The sequence below is a fragment of the Marmota marmota genome, unplaced genomic scaffold, assembly GCF_001458135.2.
Source record: "Marmota marmota marmota unplaced genomic scaffold, marMar, whole genome shotgun sequence".
Classification (NCBI taxonomy): Eukaryota; Metazoa; Chordata; class Mammalia; order Rodentia; family Sciuridae; genus Marmota; species Marmota marmota.
Window position 1 is genome coordinate 38,162,878 of NW_025999949.1, and position 16,072 is coordinate 38,178,949.

Sequence of the window (16,072 nt, forward strand, 5' to 3'; positions counted from 1 at the left end):
TTTTAAAATAACTAAGGAACAAGCTAGACAAATAATAAAACAATGTCAAAATTGTGTGACCTTTTTACCACAAGTTAATCTTGGAGTCAATCCTAGAGGACTGATACCTAACCATATTTGGCAGATGACGGGTAAGGACCATATGTAGTATTGGACAACCTAAGACAGGCAGGGTCCCTAAGCCACATGCTTGTTGTTTAATTAAACAGAAATGGGGAGATGTTGAGAGCCACAGCTGAGTCGGGATGGAGCCTAGCATTTTGCCAGAAGGAGTGCACGAGCCATTAAGATGATGATAATTAAGTTAAGCTCTGTATAACTGCTGTGACTGGATGATGCTGGATTGAAACAGGCTGTGTATTCAGTTGTATATAGACTCCTGCTGCCTCGGCCCCTGCTACTTTGGAATTCCCATTGAGTTCTGTTGAGTTCTCGTGGAGCCCTGTTGAGGGCCGAGAGAGTTCCCAGGGAGAGTGCGTGGAGTGTGGTGAGAGTGTGTGGAGTGTGGTGAGAGTTTGGGCAATAAAGTAGTTCCTGTTTGAACCTACAAGTGCCTCGTGGCGGCTCGATTATTTTGTGCCCAGCCAGACTGCGGCAATTCATGAAGACCAAAAATTATTGTTTTAGCAATAGGAAGTAGACATATATACAAAGACATAATCAAGGTAAAAAATGTCAACCCCTGCATTCTAGGTGAAAGTTGTATGGTGTGCATTGTAGTATTATTTTTTTTTTCAAGTTTTCTATGGGTCTGAACATTCTCAAAATTAAAAGTGGGAGCTGGGAGTGGTAGTGCATGCTTGTAAGCTCAGTGTCTCAGGAGACTGAGGCAGGAGGATCGTAAGTTTAAAGCCAGCCTCAGCAATTTGGCGAGGCTCTGTCTCAAAATAAAACATAAAAAAGGGCTGGGGGGGGCTGGGGATGTGGCTCAAGCTGTAGCGCGCTCGCCTGGCATGCGTGCGGCCCGGGTTCGATCCTCAGCACCACATACAAACAAAGATGTTGTGTCCGCAGAGAACTAAAATAAATAAATAAAAAAAAAAAAAAAAAAATAGGGCTGGGGGATGTGGCTCAGTGGTTAAGCACCCCTGGGTTCAATCCCTGGTACCAAAACAAAACAACAACAAAAAATGAAAAGTGGGAAAAATAGAAAAGATTGCTCTAGCTACTTGCAGATAGCAAGCTGAAGGTAGGATAGGTTGGGACAGTGATCAAGGGGCTGCTGCCCACACTCCGTATCTCCAGCTGGAGGTACCTCCTGTCATCAGCACCCCTGGCACATGTTAGGCCACTGTCACTAAGGGGAGGGTCCTGCCTGGATCAAAGGACCTCTACCTGTGTCACTGTTAAGGCCGTCCCCCTATAGACCTCTCCCAGTGATCTAATCCAGGTGGGAGATGGGCAGAGATCTGGGGAGAAGCTTCCAGCCATAGGACACTAGATGTGAAGCAAAAAAAAAAAAAAAAAAAAAAGAGGGGGTAGCCCCTGGCACCCTTAGGTGGAAGGAGTGAATAAATTAATGATTTTCTCTCACCTCTTCTTCTTAGTATTGGAAGATAGCCCAGAAAGACTCCAAAGTGAGCAGTACTGCTGGACTTTTTGGATGCAAAAATCCAGAAATCAGGGCCCAGAATGAGGCCAGTGGTGGGGGTCTCACGCTCCCTAGGTCCTCACTACTCACAGTCCACAGAAGATTCACGCGTTGAAGATACTCCCCACCCGCAGTAGACCACGCCCACTCCCTCCAGACCACGCCCCTAGCCACGCCCCACACTCTCCAGAGACCGCACCCCTTGATCACATACTCAGTTCATCGTAGTCTCCTGACCGTGTCGCCCCTCGCCAAGGACTCTTCGCAGTGCCACACCTTGATCCCCAGCTCCCACAGGGGCAGCCCCAAGATTCCGCCCCTGTGCGGACCCCCCATCCCGGTCCGCCGCGCAAGCGCCTGTGGGGATCCCGAGGCCTTCAGGCCGTCCGAGAGACCGCCGCACTAGCCGGGCAAGGACTGGCCAGTGGGCCACGGGCCGGAAGTGTGGCCTGCCCTGCCGCTCTAGGGCTGGGAAGACCGAGGTCTCGGTGGTTCCAGACCCTGGCTGGTTCCCTGGGGACTAGGAGCGGATGTGGGAAGGTGAACCCCACGCTCTTCCCCTCCTCCTTTCCTGGAGGTACAGTCCTGAAAAGATCCGGCGGTGACCTAAGGTATCTACAGGGGTGGGACTTAGAGTTCCGTGCTGTTGGGCACCCTTTGGAGGCCAGTACGTTGGCGCCTTGGTCGAAAGAGTAGGTAAGGCGTCGGGTGCGCGCCGAGGAGCGTGGAGTGCCGGAGGACGCGGCCTCGGTCTTCTCTGGAAGGAAGGCTGAGGTTCCCCAAGGAGGAATTCTGGCCCCTTTTCCTCCGAGCCAAGCCCCCTTCCTGGATGACCGTGGTCCTGGACAGCGGGGGGTGTTCCAAGGTGGAGGTGAAGGATGAAGACCTACGCGGAGGAGGCGCCCCCGGCCGGAGCCGAGGAGGTGAGGCCAAGGCGCGTAACCTCGGCGACTGCGAGGCAAGGAGCCCGCATCTGGCATGGCGCGCCTTCCCTGGCTTCTCTGAAGCCCGCGTTAAGTGGTCAGCGAGCAGCCGGAGGAGGCGGCGGGCGGCGGTGGGGGGTCGTTTTTGGTATTGGGGATTGAACCTACAGACGCTTTAGCATTGAGCTCCATCCCAGTCCTTTTTATTTATTTGGAGACAGAGTCTTGCTAAATTCCTGAGGCTGGCCTTGAACTTGCGGTTCTGCGATTACAGGTGGGGTTTTAAGGGGCATGCCAGCACAGGGGAGTAAGGGTAGCCTTTACACAGCGGACAAGTCTGACGCTGGTCCTGAGTCGGCTGAAGAGTCGGTGGGATTTTTCTAGGCTCAGGGACTTGGCAAGAAAGTGCAGTGGCCTGAGTCTTGAATACTGCTGGCCTAGAGTTCAGGATCCTTCAGAGGCAAAGAGAGAGGATTGAGAGGATAGGAGGGATTGGTTGGGCTTGGAAAAAAGAACCAGAAACGAGTGAAGAAAGATCAATCCAAAAAAAGAGGTTTTGGTTTTTCACTCAAAATAAAACCTGTGAAACAAGGAGAATAGATAGGACGAAATAGTCTGGTTGGACATGGTTAGCCCTTCATCTGATGAAGAGGGAGTGTGTAAAATTTAAGAAGCAAGACAAACTTAAAACTACTGGGCATGGGCTGTGGCTGTGGCTCAGTGGCAGAGCGCTTGCCTAGCACGTGTGAGGCACTGGGTTGTATCCTCAGCACCACATACAGATGAATAAATAAAAGCATTGTGTTCATCTACAACTGAAAAAAAAATTAAACAAACAAACTGCTAGGCGTGTTTGAAAACAGCCAGAGTCAGAGTTTGATGAATGATCTCATGGATCATTAATATTAGTCTTCTGCAAGATTGGAAGAGTAGTGAAGGGTAGTCCTGAAGCATGTGGGTTTTAAGCCTGACTGCCTGCTGTCCAGTTTGGGCAAAATGTTTAATTACTGGGTGTCCCATTTTTCTCATCAGCAAAGTAAGGATATTAATGTTAATAGCATTAATGTTTCTGAGGTACAGATGTTTTGTACTCATTTAATTATTTCAACTCTCCAGTCTTTATTGAGTGGGACCACATAACTAGCCTTTCAAATGTGAGACAGCCATGTGCACCACTTCCTTCAGTCCTCCAGCCCTCTCAGACCCTGCTACAGCAGTCTCCAGGAGCTTCATAGTGGCAAGGCCATAAAAGGGAAGTCTCTGAGTCCCTGAATCACTAGGGCACAGAGCCACCCCCCAACACTACCCAGCTTGTGCTGGATTTTACAGGAAAAGTAAATTAAAGCATTTACAGTTTTTTTTAAAAATTTTATTTATTACTGCAGCCCAATCTAGCCTATTGCAGTTACCATATTTCATTAATTCTAATGTACACATTTTTATTTCTTAATATCTGAAATTGTGACATGTTACCATCAGTTGCTTCTTGTCATCACTGTCAGCCAAGATTAAAATCAAGTTCTTCCAGCATTTATTTCTGCATACTACTTGGGAACACCACCATCTATAATTCTTTTAATTAAGTCTATACTTTTTAAAAAATATTTTTCAAGTTGTTGATGGACCTTTATTTTTTTCATTTATTTATATGTAGTGCTGAGAATTGAATCCAGTGCCTCGCATATGTGAGGCAAGCGCTCTACCACTGAGCCACAACCCCAGCCCGTAAATTCTCTACTTTTAAGACAAGTTTAATTAGGGATAATTCTGATATAATAAAACACATCCATGGTGAGGACACAACTCAATGACTGTTAGTTAAGTTGAAACGATCCTAGGTGCACCCCTATAATCCCAGCAGCTCAGGAGGCTGAGGCAGGAGGATCTCAAGTTCAAAGCCAGCATCAGCAATTTCGTGAGGTCCTAAGCAACTCAGCAAGACCTTGTCTCTAAATAAAATATAAAAAAGGGCTAAAGATGTGGCTCAGTGATTAAATGCCCCTAGGTTCAATCCAGTACCAAAACAAAAACCTGATCCTAGTTTGAGGGCACTTCTGCCAACCCCTTGCATCTAGCCTGGGTCTACCTCTATTCTACCCACTTCCTGTCTGAAGATTTGCTTTCAGTAGAAACTTCATGGAGCTGGAATCATGACAGTACAGATGTACTGCACTCCATATATGCATTCAACCTGTACGACTTCATTTTAGTATTTATTGTAATATGTTTTCTAGCAACAACTTCACTTCATCTTTATTCATCTAGGAATGTATTTATTTTCCCTTCAATTTTGAAAAATAGTTTGAATATGGAATTTTTGGCAGTTTTCCCTTTCTTTGATCATGTCATTCTACTGTCTTACCTCCTCCATAGCTTTAGGTATGTTGTTAATCCTGTTGTCATTAATAATCAGTTGTTAATCCTGTGTCATCCCATTGTGATGAGTAACTCCTCCCCTCAAGGAGTGGTTTTCCTGTCAGGACAGAGTTTCTTAAATCTACAGAGAGTGTGTTTCGCGGGGGGGGGTGTGAGGTATCATTCGCATAGAGCATGAGTTGACAGTGGGAAGTCAGTTTTGGGAGGAGTGATTCTTCTCCTGTACAGGCAGCACCTTGGAAGAGGGCTCTGCATTTCATTTTCTTGCACCTGCTCAGATCAAGTCAATCTGACCTACACTTAGAGTCAAGTTGAAACCTTGACATGCACATGCAGGTCACTTCAGGCTGGCTGCCTGCCTCTCCTCCTGGACACCAGCCAGTCACTACTCTGTAATGGGAAGAAGGCACAATCCTGACCTGCTCAACCACTAGCGGTTGTTTGCTGAACGCAGGTCACTGAAGGGCCAATTTGCCAAGACACCTTGACCTGATTTGTGAATTTGTGATTTGATTTGTCCACACCATTGTTTTTAGATACAATCTTCCTAACTGCATTCTCCAAATGCAACTATATTATTCCTGTAAATAGATCTCCTGAATGAATTCAGTGAATAGATTCTTCTAAAAAATGGGACCATGTTCCTTTTTAACACTTGAAAGAACAATTCACCAAATCCACTCGTGTCACATTCAACTGGCAAAGAAACATTTGGAATGAGTTTGAGACTAGAAAGCTGCCAATGTTGATTGCTGTTCTGCTGCAAGGGGAGGCCAGATGGACTGTTCAACACCACTGAGAAACTTCAACTTTTATTGCTTTTGAAATAATGTATCTTTATCAAAGCTTGGTAACCTGTTGCTAAATCTTTTCCATCCCCATGGGGATGGATACAATGTTAAAGTCACCATAGTACCATTGTCATGCTGACTTGCCCCATCATCATCTGAACTTTGTCTCAGAAGCATTCAGAATTTGGTTTTATGAGAGCATTTAACCTGCAATTTATATTATTAATTTTACTGCTTTTCACAGTTCCCATTACACTAAGCAATGAACTCAGGAGAACACACCTCCTTCATTGCTGAGTAGAATCCCCTGGTGTTCGTGTACTGAAGGGTGAAATTCCAGGGAGCAGGAAGCCTCATCCCATTATCAGTAAGGGAAAATGAATGACATCCCTCTGTGGCACATACTTCAGGTTGCTCTCCCTCCACACACTAGGAGGGTCTTATTTACAAGGTAGCAAATGCCAGGGTTGAGTAGCACAATGGGGCCTTTCAGACTAAGCCACTTGTGTAATAGTTTTCTCTTGCGTAGAAAACAGTCATATAGGGGCTGGGGTTGTGGCTCAGTGGTAGAGTGCTTGCCTAGCATGTGTGAGGCACTGGATTCAAATCTCAGCACCACATACAAATAAATAAGTAAATAAAGGTCCATCAACAACTAAAAAATATTTAAAGAAAAGAAAACAGTCATGTAAGTAGCAGGTAGCATCTGTTTTCTTTGTTTTAGGAGAATTTTTTTTTTCAGACAATTTTTAAAATTTGTTCTTATTAGTTACACAAGATAGTAGAATGTATTTTGACATATTTTTCATATATGGAGTTAAACCATGCATCATGTTAAACCATGATGCAAAGAAAAGACCACTGACTCCAATTTTAAATCAAATTAAAGCAAGCTTATATTGTGTATCCAAATAGAGCTGGCCAGTGGCTGTCTCACCCAAGGCTTTGAGCGTGCTAAACAAGCCACTCTATCACTGAGCTATACACCCCCCAGCCCCTTTCCTACCTTCTTAGATAATTCCTTAATCATGTGGGAGGATGCAAATGATTAAGATCCTAAGTCAGCTCCTCCTGAGAGTTGCACACCCCACCATCTGTCCCTGGCCATGCTTTTGCCTTCTCCAGGGTCTGTTTGTGCAGACTCAACTCAGGCTATTGGTTCTGCTGCAGATTGCTCTATCAAATGTTCAGCTGTGTTAGATGTGTATGACTGTAAGTCACACAAAAGTAGCTACTCATGACTTTTAACCATGACAATTGTTTGAGTTCTCATCCGGAGAGAAATACAAATTAAAACTACAATCAGAGCCAGGCATAGTGGTACACTGCTGTAATCCCAGCAACAAGCTGAGACCAGAGGATCTCAAGTTCCAGTCCAGGCTCTGTAATTTAGAAAGACCTTCAGCAATTTAGTTCTCACTGGACCCTGTCTCAAATTAAAAAATAAAAAAGGGCTGGGATGTAGCTCAGTAGCAATGTGTCCCTGGGCTCAATCCCTAGTACCTCCTCAAAACCCAAACACCTAGTTTCCCCATCAATGGGTGTGGCACTGTTATTTGTCAACACGGGGTGTGGGGAAAGCAACTTTTTGTCCAGCTAGTGGCAGAATTGGGGCAGGGCTCATGGCCAGTTGGGCACACTTGGGTAGCAAGTCTCAGCATGAATACTGCCAGACACTGCCCCAGCAATTCCCCTTCCCCGAAGTGTTTAGGCATACAAATAAAACGTGTATAGGATTTAAACGTGTCTGTGTTCGTGGAAGATTGCCAGTGACATACATCCTCAGGCCTTTAATTTTTTTTATTTTGGGCTGGGGTTGTGGCTCAGCTGTACAGCGCTCCCCTCGCACGTGCCAGACCCTGGGTTCGATCCTCAGCACCACATAAAGATAAATAAGTAAAATAAAGGTATTGTGACCAAATACAACTAAAATATATATATAAAGTTTTTTATTTTGACACAGGGTCTCCCTGAGTTGTGAAGGCTGTCCTCGAACTTGCCATCCTCTTGCCTTAGCCTCCCGAGTCGCTGTGATTACAGGGGCGCCTCTGCACCCAGCACAAGTTAATTATATTTCAATAAAGCTTATAAACGATTCTAAAAGAGCTGACGTCTCATTTTCCAGGTGGCAAAGCAGAGGCAGTCTGGAGGACAGGGGGAGGGCCTGCTGACCAGTGTCTGGGCTTCTGATTGCTCCAGAAGGGTTAAGAACCGGCCAGAGCTGGTTCACCTACTCATTGGACCCCAGCTCTCCCGGGAAGGGATACTGGAAGGCAAGGATCTGATGGGGGCCGACTGTCGAGGCTCAGAGGTGTGATCCAAAGGCCAGGGTGGCCCAAGGGAAAGCGAGCCCTCTAAGCCTATGAGCAAGTGCTCAGGTAGCTTACAGCTCCGTGTATGGGGTCTGGGGGCAGGACCACGGGGGTCTGGGTGTGACTCGGGTTATTCACTGTCCTGAGATGCAGGCCAGGGGGCGTGGCCTGATGCAATGCATGGGGCGGACCCTGGGATGCTGGGTGTGGCCAGAAAGGGAACTTGAACTGCCAGCAGTCTGGCTGGGCACAATCAGGAGCCACTTGTCAAAAGAAACTAACTTTATTTTTAGAACCACACACGCCAAACAAAACAGCTCCTCAGGAAAAACCCTCAGAGCCTCAACTGCCACCACAGGCTTCCCACAAGCCTCTCTCTCCCACACAAGCTTCTCTCCACCTCCCACAATCCTCCTGCTCTTGAGGCCGATTGGCTGGGTCACGTGGGCGGAGCCAAAAAAGTCCCCCAATGAGCAGCTCCGTGGTCTGAAAGGGCAGGGAAACAGCCCAATGAGCATCACCACAGAGGAGCCAATCAGCTAGATGTTGCTGGGGCGCTGTGAGCCAATCATCAGCGCAGCTGGAAGTTTGCTGGAGCCCCTTCCGCTGTGGCTCTCAACATTGAACCACGACTGGAATCAGACTTGAGCCGCAGGGGCGTGGCCAGGGGTGGAGAGGGATGCGGGCCTGAAGGGCGTGGCTGGGGGAAGCCACCACTAAGGAAGCACTAAGTGCTGGGCGCTGGGGCGGAGGGCGCAACCTGGGGCCGCGGAGGGTAGGGCTGGACCGTGGAAAGTGAAGTCCTGGAAGGAGCGCGAGGGGTCGAGGGCGGTGACCCTGAGACGGTGGATGTGGCCAGGGCTGGAGGCATGGCCCTACAGGCCGGTGTGCTGGCAGTCCCGGTAGCGCCCCGGAGGAGAGGAGAGGCGGCCGAACAGAGTGGGTCTGGCGGTTCTGCCCGTCTGGTCTCCGTGGATCCTTCTGGGGCACCAGTGCCCCCACTGTTCTGTGTGCAGTGGGTGTGCCTGACAGAATCAAGGGTGTAGCAGGCTCGGGGCGAGGTCCTGTCTCCACCAGGATGTCCCATTGCTCCGCACTTAGACTGCCCTCCCTTCCTTGGAACCTTGGCAGGCCACGGAGACGAGTGGGAAAATTGAGGACCTGATACTGACCTTGCCGCCTGCCCAACCGGAGGCGAGGTCCCACCTGCTGAATCTTGCTGTCTTTCCCGTCTCCGGGCTTCCAGCTGCACAGGGCTGCTCCAACCCCTGCTGGCCCACATCTTCTGCCGCCACCGCCACCGCTGGCCTTGGTGAGGCTGCAGTGGGCTTTGGAACCCGAATCCACTGGTTGGCACCAGACCCTCTGTGGAAATCAGGCCCTGCTCTGAGTTACTCCATGAGATATGGAACAGTAGTTTTCAAGCCTTTCCTAGCTCCCAGTTACTCCATTTTGAAAAGCAGCAGTTTGCCATGAGTTACCCACCCCCCCTTTTTTGAGTTTTTTTATTTTTGTTTATTTTTTTAAGATTTTTTTTTAGTTGTAGACACAGTACTTTTATTTTACATATTTATTTTTATGTGGTGCTGAGGAATGAATTCAGTACTTCACATATGCTAGGCAAGCACTCTACCACTGAGCAACAACTCCAGCCCTGAGTTACCCATTTAAAAAAATATATTACTTTCTAGTTGTAGCTGGACATAATACGTTTATTTTAATGTGGTGCTGAGGATCAAACCCAGTGCTAGGTGAGTGCTGTATCACTGAGCCCCAACCCCAACCCCTTGAGTTACCCATTTTAAGTGCTAAGTTAGAATGACTCTATACCTTGTTTGTACAGATAACCCCCAACTACCTAGCACTACCGTAGGTGCAAACTGATATATAAAAAGAGACCCCCCCCCAAGACTGGAAATGGCAACACACTGACCCTATTACTTGATCATTCCTCATGAGCCCTGCCCAGGAAAATTGCCACAGCAAGATTCTCTTACTTTCTTTCCCAGGAACTTCAGCTCCTTTGGTTTCTCCTGTAGGCGAGGACTTCAAGCTGACACTTTGAAACTGCCTGCCTTCCATACCTGTGCCTAGGGTAAGTTCTGACCTCTGGCCCATGACAGATCTGACTATCTGCAGTGATGCTTTTGTATTTTCATCTGCTCCCTGCCCATTTGCTCGGTGAAGTCTCCTGTAATCCGAGGCTGCCTTAATTTAGTCTTTCTGTATTTGTTTAAAGTGTGGTATGTTACTTGCACCTTATAAATGTTAGTAATTAAGACTGTAATAAAATAACCTGTGATCACCTGGCTCATGACTACCAAATGACTGACCCATGAGTATTCAGTGAATTGAAACCGATGAAGGTGTGAGTTTATTGTTATTCAGTAAATTCTGACATTGTAGAAAGACACAAGTGGTGTCTGACCTATGCTGACTGCATAACTAGGTCAAGACAACCTCCTACACCGGGTCGGTCGCTCTGAAGTCACTTTCCTTCTTCAGGGTTGAGCTGGGATCCTTGGCAGGCTGACTCTCGGAAAAGCAGCCTTCCCAATTCCAGGAGGAGTGTCCAGGGCTGGGCTCTGCCAAGCTAAGAGCAGCCTCTAGAGGGCCGGACCCAGGGCCCTACGCCAGAGTGACTAAGGACTCCTCCGGGCTCAGCTTCGGTGACCACCGACTTGAAGCCCTCCTGATGTCCTAGAGTGGCGCCCCGGAGGTGGGGGGGAGGGAGCGGCTGCTTCCGGGGGCTCAGGACTGGGGGCGGGGACGGACACTCCCGGAGGGTGTACCTCCCGGCGCAAGCGGAGCGCGCAGCCGGTTTGGAGCCTTCCGGCTCCAGCTCTGGGAAGAATGTGAGGCGCTCAGAAAGACGGGCCAGGGAAGGGCTGGGGCGGTGCTCGCGGTCTCGGGAGCCCCGGAGCGGGGCTAGACTAGCTCTAGGCAGTCCGAAGGTTCCTTAGCAGATGGATGGTTTAGCCAGTATTTTCACCCTCCTTTTGTCTTTTTTAACCCCTCCCAGCAGTGGGAGTAAAACTCCTTGTCTCCGCCTCTGCCACGGAGCTACATTCCCAGCTGTTTTTACTTTCTGGATGCTACTGTTTGCAGCACATAAGTTCTTGATATTGATGTAAATTGTACGTATTGTGTACATACTTATTATAGCTTATGTAATGTACACAATTATGTTAAAAGTACGTATGTTATGAGTGGTCTGAAATGGAGAAATCTAGCCCATCAACGTGCATGATCTCACTGTGAGGTGAGAACACCCTAACATCCATTCTGGCAGTTTTTTTTTTTTTTTTTTAATATTTATTTTTTTTTTAGTTTTCGGGGGGTGACAACATCTTTGTTTGTATGTGGTGCTGAGGATCGAACCCAGGCCGCACGCATGCCAGGCGAGCGCGCTACCGCTTGAGCCACATCCCCAGCCCCATTCTGGCAGTTTTTACGAACACAATACATTGTTAACAGTAGTCACCAGGTTGTACAACAGACCTCTCCAGTTTTCCTCCTAACTGGAACTTTGTACCCTTTTACTAATTTCTTCCTAAACCTTTTAGTTTGAACTAATTTCAAATTTATAGAACAGTTGTAATAAAGCAGAAAATTCTCAAATAACTATTCAGATTCACCAGTTTTTTTTTTTCTTGGAGGGGTTACTGTAAGATCCTTACATTGATGCCCAAACCTGGGACGGGGGATCTCCCCGTCACCCAAGGCAGAACCAGCTCCCAAACTCTGAGCCCAACTGTTCCTGTCGTAGTCCACTCCTCTGATCACCTGCCTGACATCCACCACTGACTCGCGGATCGGTGAGTTCCCCCATCCCATGAGCGCCTGAACCCTAACTCACCAGAATGAGGGAATTGACCGTTGAGTGTCCGGCAATCCCTCCGGGAGTTTTAGGGGTAAATGCACCCCACTCAGACCCGTCTCTCTATCAAAGGGTAATAAGGCCCACTGCCCACCAGTCTCAAGGCATCACTTTTATGTGGGACAACTGTATACCGCTGTCTGCCCCCTGACTGGAAACAGGCACATGTATTCTTGTTCTCCTGTTTCCCTATAAAGACAGTTCCAGGAGATACAGAAATACCAATCCCTCTCATGACACACATAAGACCCAAAAGGGCGATCCAATTCATACCTCTCCTCACTACTTTAGGAATTACAGCAGGCTTGCCAATGGGTACAGCAGGTTTGACTACCTCCCTCACATACTATAATCAATTGTCCAAATCATTCATAGATGACCTCCAACAGGTGATTGAGCCCATACTTACCCTCCAAAATCAATTAGATTTCTTTGCAGCAGTAGTCCTACAAAACCACCAAGGCTTAGATCTACTCACAGTGGAAAAAGGAGGCCTCTGCCCATTCTTACAGAAAGAATGTTGTTTTATGTTAATCAGTCAGGGATAGTGAAAGATAAGATTAAATAACTACAGGAACAACTAGAAAAAAGAAGGCTGCAATTGGTACAACAATCCTATTGGGACCTCTTCAGAAACCCCTTATCTGCTGGAGTCTCCCGATGCTAGGACCTCTAGTTGGGGTCTTTTTATTCTGTGTCTTCCTTCTTTGCATTTTAAATTCCTTCAAGGACAAATTAACAAAATCTCTAACCAAACTTTCAATCAGTTCCTCCTCAGGGATTACCAGCTACTTGCCAATGAGCTGGACAACACTTATGTCTACTCATACTGAAAAGCCTCCACCAAGTGCTGAAAGACGAAGATACCAAATGACAACTCCACCGAAGGGCCATCTCTACCCCACCATTCCAAAGAAATAAGCCCTTGGTTTTTAGCCATATATGTTCTAACCTGCCTTCTCCTGAGCATAGGTCTTTTTATCTACCAGCCCTGGATGACATGCCAGAAATTAATGCTGTCTCTTTTGTTCCTTTTCGTAGCTGCAGATTTGTGGCTTGCACTGTACCTCTGATCCTCCTCTTAGTGAAGATGACACCTGTTACCCTCCGATGCATGCAATTCTTACAAGCCCTATGGGAAGATAGTTGGCTTATCTCTCCCCCTGGGCCACCCCAATGAATGGCTCATTATATCCAACAATTTGTGGTTGCAGGGCACGTTCATGGACTTCTCCCCGGAGGAAATCCATGCTTTCAGCACATGGATGTGGGGCCTCCTGGCCCTCCTTCTCCAACCAACTGACCTCCCTCCCTCTAAACAACACCCCTACTCAGCAGGAAGAAGCCAGAACTAGTATGATGCCCCCAAACCAAAACAAAAAAGGGAGGAATGTTGGTAAAGATGGCGCCCGAAGTGCATCTCTTCTGGGAGTTCAGGTCCATGATGCACTGAATGGCGTGAACTACCACCTAAGTGGCACAAACCATCACCTCCAATCCCTGAAATGGCGCAAACTGTGACCTCCCACCCCTAGGAGACTAATACCCTGTCCTGCCCAGAAATGGACCCTTGGTCAATAAAGAAGTAACAGCCAACTCCCCATGCTCATTCTCTCTCTCTGTCCCCCACTTCTTCTCTTCTGTGACCGGCTGCTACGACAGGTAAATGGTTGTTTGGCTTGTTAAATTTACGGAGCTTTCCCGCCGCTCCTTACAGTTACCAGAGATTGAACCGAGGGGCACTTAACCACTGAGCCACATCCCCAGCCCTTTTTACTTTGAGACATGGTCTCTAAATTGCTGAGGCTGACCTTGAACTTGTGATCTCCTGCGTCAGCCTCCTGAGATCCTGGGATTACGGGCTGTGCCACTGCACTGAGCCAGATTCAGTAATTCTTCACTTTTGCTATATTTATAATTTCTCTTTTTTCCTTCCTGTGTGCCTTCTCTTCCCTGCTTTTCTTCTTTTTGGTGGTGGTGGTCAGGGGAGCATTTTTTTTTTTTTTTCCCTGTGGTGCTGGGGATTGAACCCAGGGCGTTGTGCATGGAAGGCAAGCACTCTACCAACTGAGCTATGTCCCCAGCCCTATTGTTTTAAAAGATCTGATTCTAGATGTTTTTAATCACTCCACATGCTTGTTTGATGTTCCCGTTGAACTCTGGTCACCTTGGCCTCCCAGCTCCATCTTCTTGAGTCAATTCTGTCAGGTGCCTCCTGGTGCCAGTGGGTGGAGTTTTTTCTAGCTTCACCTTGATACAGCAGGGCTAGCTCTTTGGGACTGCAGCTTCCACTGCCACCCTAGAATCACCCCAACTTCATCATCTCTGCAGAGGCTGTAAGCAGACCTCACAGCTGCCAAAGCACCAGTTTCCAGGCGTGGCACTCTTGAGTTTCTTTATTTTTTGGTTATATATGATAGTAGAATGTATTGTGACATACAATACATACATGGGAGTATAACTTCCCATTCTTGTGGTTATACACAGAGTTTCTTTTGTCCTAATTTTTAACCATGGGGGTGTCCCCTCAGTGTCTGGATGCTCAGCCAACCTGCTGTGGACCCTGCTAACATCTTAGTTTCAGGGTCTATAGTAAATAAAGGCCAAATTAGGCCAGCCCTGCCAAAATCTTCCCTCCCCCACAAACATGGTATGTTTGGGCATTTTGAGAGGGACCTCACTGTGGGCTCTCCAGTAGGTGAGGAAGGAGATTTTTGTTTGTTTGTTTTTTGCAGTATTGGAGATTGAACCTACCACTGAACTACTTCCCCAGCCCTTTTTATCTTTTTATTTTGAGACAAGGTCTTCCTAAGTTATCCAGGCTGGCCTCTTGCCTCAGCCTCTCAAGCTGCTGAAATTATAGATGTGCACCTCTATGTCCAGCAATAAATTATTTAACCCAGCATATTCCTGAACAGAACAAGGCTGAGTGCTGTGTAGTGTTTCCTTTTCTCCCTCCCTCCCTCTCTCTTCCTTCCCAAAACATCCTAGACACGTATTCTGCATCATTTGCTAGAGAGAAAAGGTGTAAGAGTGGCACATGCCTGTGATCCCACTATTCAGGGATCACAGGCTGAGGTAGGAGGATATAAGTTCAGGGCTAGGCTGGGTAATTTAGCAAGACCCTGTCTCAAAAAAAAAAAAAAAAGAGCCAGGTGTGGTGGTGCATGCCTGTAATTCCAGCAGCTTGGGAGGCTGAGGGAGGAGGATCATGAGTGCAAAGCCAGCTTCAGCAACTTAGTGAGGCACTAAGCAACTCAGTGAAACCCTGTCTGTAAATAAAAAAATCCAAAATTGGGCTGGAGATGTGGTTCAGTGGTTGAGCGTCCCTGAGTTCAATCCCTGGTATTAAACATAAAAAAGGGCTGCAGATGTAGCTCTGTGGTAGAGTGTTTGCCTAGCACGGGTGAGGCCCTGGGTTCAATCTCAATACCAAACAAACAAAAAACCCTCACAGAATAATAAAGGGCATATGACAGACTCTGGCTACAAAGAGCTCCCAGCATAATGTAGAAGTAGGTAGAAAAAGTGAAACAGTATGGTTGCTGTGGTGATGCAGAATACAAGAGTGGAAGCTACTCCTTAGATCAGATGCTGTGCCCGAGGTCAGAAAGAGATCATAGCCCTTCAGATGAGCCACTGCCACCTCCATGATTTGCAGATCCTTCCACTGGGACTACATCCAGAAGAGGTTCTGGCTTTAAGAAATTTATAGCATGAGACATAAAACAAGTTAGGGGCAATAAGTGGAGCAAACCACAGAACCAATGTCAAACCAAACACAAACATGACCCCAAGTTCCCTAAGAAAACACTAAGGGGCTGAGTATGTGGCTCAATAGCACATCCTAACAAGTGCAGGGCCCTGGGTTCATCCCCAGCACTGAAATACAAAACAACACGGTAAGAGCAGAGGCATTAAGGAAGGGATTTTGAAAGGTGATCTGATGGTGCTGGGGATGGAACCCAGGGCTTCATATATGACAGGCAAATCCTCTACCACATAGCTGTATCCTGGTCCCAAAGGGTGATGTCCCACTGGGCATGGAGGGAATTAAGTAGAGGATAGAAAAGATTCTTCCTACAAACTCAGAATGGAAATCAAGGTTTCAAGGGCCCTGATGCCCTTAGACTCTCAGTGAAACTCTTTCTTAAAAAGTTAAGATTACTAGTGACCCAGCAATGCAAATGAGACATTTA

The 16,072-nt window shown here is 47.3% G+C and overlaps 2 long non-coding RNA genes across 13 annotated transcripts in view; one reads left to right on the forward strand and one right to left on the reverse strand.

The window, feature by feature from the left end:
• The window catches only part of LOC107143058, a 10,008-nt gene extending 8,016 nt beyond the window's left edge, over positions 1-1,992 (reverse strand). For 2 of the 3 annotated variants that reach the window (XR_001503665.2, XR_001503662.2), the window contains exon 1: positions 1,806-1,992. This is a non-coding gene — a long non-coding RNA (uncharacterized LOC107143058). The remainder of the gene's footprint in view (positions 1-1,805) is intronic. The other variant, XR_007347317.1, reaches the window with a different exon arrangement.
• Positions 1,993-2,072: 80 nt separating this feature from the next.
• Positions 2,073-13,469, forward strand: LOC107143057. 10 transcript variants are annotated; one of them, XR_007347316.1, is made up of 6 exons: positions 2,209-2,514; positions 9,125-9,305; positions 10,003-10,088; positions 10,499-10,712; positions 11,653-11,811; positions 12,641-13,469. It is a non-coding gene; the product is annotated as an uncharacterized LOC107143057 (long non-coding RNA). The 10 variants fall into 10 exon arrangements; XR_007347312.1 differs by lacking the exons at positions 2,209-2,514; positions 9,125-9,305 and adding an exon at positions 2,073-2,202; XR_007347315.1 differs by lacking the exons at positions 2,209-2,514; positions 10,499-10,712 and adding an exon at positions 2,092-2,202.
• The last annotated feature ends 2,603 nt before the right edge of the window (positions 13,470-16,072 follow it).